Here is a 5351-nt window from a genome sequence, read left to right on the forward strand (position 1 = left end):
TTTCTAAATCATATTTATTCTTTGAGATAATCCTGATCGAGACTTGATTATAGTCAAGATTACTCACCTCTTCATAGAAATGTATTTAATAGAAATCGAAACTAAAATCTTTTCTTACAAACATAGCATGTGTTGCAAATTCAACTACATGATAGACTTTTTATTTATTAGTATTTAACAAATGGCAATTTATTAAAGGTAGCACTTATAAGTTATAACTATTGTTGAAAAGAATTTGGGGGTGTTTGGTTGCTCATTTTCATGCTCTTGTTTGACTTTTCACTTTAAAAGTGAGAGAGTTTTAGATGTTTGGTTAATAATCTCATGTTTGCCTTTTACACCTGAAAATTAGTTTTTTTACAAAAGCATGAAATCTCTGCTTTTTGGAAAAGCAGTTTTTTTTCCAACAACAAAAAACAAACAACAAATAGCAACAACAATGACAAATAGTAGGTAAACACTACAACAAATCATCACTTGCGCCACGAATCATGCCACATGAATTCAAAATTCGTGACATACTTCCAAATTAGCCACGGGAAAACAAATTCTACTACAAACTTATGATCTTGTGTTATATTTATGCCACGGGTAGATTTTTTTTTTTTGTGGCTAAATCTATTTATGCCACGGAAAAAAATTTACTTGTGGCATAAAACCTCTAACTAAGCTCTCACTTTTATACGATTTGATTAGGTAGGTTTCAAAAAAAAATTAGCGCTCTAAATTCCCACCAAAACGTACTAAAAATTGGAAAAAAGAAAGAAAAGACTCTTGAGTGCAACCTATCTCCGTAAAAGAAAACCATTTTGTATCTCTCTCATTATTAAGAACCCTTCTCTTCACTGCCATTAAGCTCACTCTCGAATTCATATCTATGTGCTAGTCTAATTGAAGCGCTTGATTTCGTAAACGACTCAAAAAGGAAGATTTAAGGGCACGATTTTGAATTGTCTAATTTGTCTTGCTCGGTGCGATTTTGGTGATTTTGGCAATTTTGGATTGTCTAATTCGATTATGACTTCATATCCATCGACTCTAACCAGAAGGTATTTGTTCTAGTTTTTTTTTTTTCTCTGTGCCTGTTCGTTTATGTGTTACATTCGCTTTATTGGATTGTCTAATTTGTTTTGCTCGACACGATCTTGTTGGATTTGACTGGTAAGGGTTAGTCTTAGTTGAATTACTATAGCCTGAATTGTGTTTTGCTGAGAATTCTGTTTTATTGATTGGTATGACTTAAGAGTTAAACTGGGGATTTTTGTTGAGAGAGTCTGTCAATGTCTAATTGAGTTCTTTTAGCTTAAGGTTAGGTAATTAAGCATCAAAGGCCAAATAGTGCTGGTATGTTGATTTTGTCCATGTTATGATTGTGCTTATTACTAGAACTAATGGCCTATCAATGCAATTTATAAGCCTTAACCTGATGGATTCAGAACTGGAAATTTTATTAAATTTTGGGATTAAATTGAAACTAAGTTATGGTGTGTGGGACAATTATGCAGAATATGTTCTTTCTTCTTCTTTTTGTGTGTTTGTTTGCGGGCTCATGTTAAATTAATCATAGAGAACAACTTTTAAACATTTTATTTTGGGATAAGGTACCAAAATGTTGGGCTTATGGAGACTAAAAATTTTTTGGGACTTTTTGAGCGATTAGGGTTTCAGACGGTTAGGGTTTCAGGAGTATAAATGTAACATCTTTCTCTGTAATCCGTATCTCATTCATTATAGTGAAATATCCTGGCTTGGTAGTTCCCCCAGACGTAGTCATTCTAATGGAGTGGCGAACTGGGTAAACAATTCTTGTGTGTTTGCTTATTTTTCGTTTATCGTAATTTCAATTATTCCTAACACAAAACAGGCCTATGGTTTTTGGGGGAAGTATCAATTTAGGCTCTACTTACAAACTAACACCAATAAGCTTAACGTTTAAAAAATAATACCAATTTAGGCCTCGATAATGGAATGAGGCAGGTTATTGATATTACTCCGTTCAGTTTTGTCAATTGTATGTGGAGGGAGAAATCAGAACTTAACGGAGTAATACAAATGGCGTCCGTTCTCGAGACCTAAATTGTTATATTTTTTAAACTATAAGCCTATATTGATACTTTTCCAAAAACCATAAACCTATTTTGGTACCTTATCTCTTTTATTTTTTAATGAAAAGGTTTATACATGTATATTAAGGAAAAAACTGCCACTAGACTTCACAGCAATATTCATGCATCATTTTTTTAACTTCAAACTTTGATCTGGATTCATTTTATTTTCCATAAAGTAAAAGCTCTAAATAGTTAATTTCCCCTTGATCTTCAATTTTAGTCATATATTGGGCATATGAACTTATTGTTGTGAGTATATTTGAAGCTTATGATTAGGAAGAATATAAGTCAAGCTTCAGTTATGAGCTTGAGATTGACGTGAGTGACAAATTGTAAATATCAAGATTTTCAATGAAAATTTCTGTCTGCCTAACCTTCACATTTTCTATAGTTTTAAAGAAACTCATCTACAATATTGGATCCTATGAATTTGTGAGTATGATGCACATTTTAATAATTGTGTGAAAGGTCATATTTATTTTTTTTAGATTTTCAAACAAGATACTTCCTCTTTTCTATTGTTCAATTTTAAATAGTTTTATATAGATGGTGTTATATTTTCATTTATGGATATGAATAATTCTTGCAAATGCTCAATTTGTTTTTTTGTTCTTTGATAGGATGATATAAGAAGCCAAGCTCTAACCATGAGTTTGATAGATCATCCAAATGTTATTAGGGAATATTGTTCATTTGTTGTTGACCAAAATCTAGGGGTACTGATGTTGTTTATGGATGACAGTTCTTGTTTGCACCTCATGAAGATTACATATCTTGATGGGTTTGAAGAGGTCGTTATTGGTTCAATTCTTAAAGAAACTTTAAAAGTTTTAGTGTACATGCATCAGTGAGGTCATATACATTGGGACGTTGAGTTCTCTTGGGCATTGTCTTTGTGATTTATGTTGCTTAAATTCTTAGTTTCATTTGTCTCGTTTAAGCCCTATGTAGCCTGGTGGCTATTAACTTTATTTGTTCTAATAGTGATTCTAGTCAGGAAATATACTACTGAACAGTAAATGGATTGTGAAGCCTGCTGACTTTGGTGTTTTAGCATGTTTGATGCAAGTGACAGACAATGTTCTAGAAGTACTTTTGTGGGGACTCTATGTTGGTATGTTTTGATAGTCATCTAATGATATTTTCTTACTACATAGCTGTAATTTTTGGTAGAATTTTTCTCATTCTATAAAAAATGAAAATAAATAAAAAGTTCTGATCCATGCATATTATGTTCTGGTTTTGTTTTGGAGGAAAGTTACTTCTCATGATACGGAGGGGCTGGTTATTTATGGTGAGAAGCTTGGCATACATTCCTAGATTATGGTCGACTATTTTCAGGTATACAACATTATCCAAAATGAGTCCTTCCAATTACAAAATCTTTATCATTTTCGTTAAATATGGAGTATGGAGCTATTAGCGTATCACCTCTTAAAGTAATTATGATGATCACATAAACTCTTTTATCTCTCATATAAAGTGATTGAATTTAACTAAATCTAGGAATGCATTTCTTCCTTAGAAACCTTGAGTAACATGCACTCTGTTGTGAATTAGTTAAAGCTTACAACCTTTTTCTATGCCCCTGTTTACACAATGTCGAATTATTATTATGTTTCCATAAAAGAAAAATTTAGTTGTTTGATATCTCAAAGTGGCATACCAATTCATAATACCTAATAAGGTCTCTTCATTAGTGTTTTATCAAGGTAACATTGCATGTCGTCAAATTGTTTTGCCTTGTCTGGCGAATTGGTGAAGTCCCTCATATTCTTGACCGCTACAACCTTGCAACATGAATGCTCAAGGTTAGTACCCTTGATGTCAAAGAGAAATTGGTGCAAACTTTGCTAAGTTATATGCAGAATTTGAACAAATCAGCTAATCCAATGATGCATTGTTAAACTGCTAGCAAGTTATTGTCCAATTAGGTCTTGTTTATTCGCATAGTAATTTGAATTAGTGATTCTTTTTCTGTCCTTGCATTAGGGAAATAGAAATTTGAGTTAAGCTTTTCATATTCCACATTTTGGCTCACAATAATTAAAGTTTGATTTCACTCATGCACAAGGTCTCTGTCTTAATTTTAGATTTTCCTTAGAAAAAAATCTTATATACTAGGGAAGTCTAAGTTATGACGCCATGGGAGTATTTTTTACTTTTATAGCTGCATTGTTATTCGGCTCCATATTTTGGGATATTGGTTCAAAATGGAATGAGTTTCACCAATATTTTTTTTTAAACCTTTGCAGGTCTAAAAAGGTTGAGGCGCTTACATGTGGAGCGAAAGAACATTGTTAATGTTGATATCTATAGAAGTTAGCTAATGCATTTAAAAAAAAAAGATGCTATTATATAGTTTTTCTTTCTTTTGTTATTAAGAGATTGGATATTGTGTAAATGTTTTTACTACGAAGATATTAAAGTATTTATTCCAGACATCAATTTTGAGTTTGATTGACAAAATAGCCGATAGGTACACAAATAGCTCTAGTGACGATGATAAATCTTACATATGACTCGTTGCATTGTCCGCATCCAATAAAAAAAATTTCACGCTTTCAATTTATCTTAGCCATGTTCTTAAATGTGGTTAATAGCAATTACCAACATTTGATCAAGTTTACCATGATTATATTCGTGGCTAATTAAGGATTCGGGCCACAAGTGTTCTATTTTTACCATGGTTATACTCGTAGCTAATTGAGATTGATTGATATGGGCCACTATACCTTGCCACATGTATTTTACTCTTGCCACGATTTTCCCTGTGGCAAACTGATATGATTAGCCACAGATTTTTTCGTGGCGTAAAATTCAATTTATGCCACAACCATCATTTTCCTGTGGCAACTACATAGCCACGCTCACTTGTGCCACGAGAGTATTTACTTTGAATTTCCGTGGCTATATAGTATAGCCACGGAAATCTTATACTTGTGCCACAATTCTAACTGTGGCGCAAGTGATGATTTGTTGTAGTGAAAATAAACGGGCCCTTAATTTAAACGGAATATACTTATGACTTTAAGCGATAAAGATTAATTGAAACACACATAATCTCTTTAAATTAAGTGTGTAACTATAATATAATTCATGGTTTGCTAAATACCGCTCCCTTTTGGACGTTTTTGCCATTGTCATTTTTTTCTAACAAAAATTCTCATTCTCTCTCTAATTTCTTCCATAATCACAAACTCGAACAATAATAATGGCGGAAAATCACGGCAAAGGAAAATG

The 5351-nt window shown here is 32.4% G+C and overlaps 1 long non-coding RNA gene across 2 annotated transcripts; it reads left to right on the forward strand.

Moving 5' to 3' along the window:
- Positions 1–767: 767 nt before the first annotated feature.
- On the forward strand, positions 768–4541 carry LOC136209460 (uncharacterized). Of its 2 annotated transcripts, XR_010677539.1 has the most exons (5): positions 768–1049; positions 3093–3222; positions 3367–3449; positions 3809–3919; positions 4364–4541. It is a non-coding gene; the product is annotated as an uncharacterized lncRNA (long non-coding RNA). The 2 variants fall into 2 exon arrangements; XR_010677538.1 differs by lacking the exon at positions 3809–3919.
- Positions 4542–5351: the final 810 nt, after the last annotated feature.

This window comes from Euphorbia lathyris, chromosome 10, assembly GCF_963576675.1.
Source record: "Euphorbia lathyris chromosome 10, ddEupLath1.1, whole genome shotgun sequence".
In the NCBI taxonomy this organism is placed as follows: domain Eukaryota; kingdom Viridiplantae; phylum Streptophyta; class Magnoliopsida; order Malpighiales; family Euphorbiaceae; genus Euphorbia; species Euphorbia lathyris.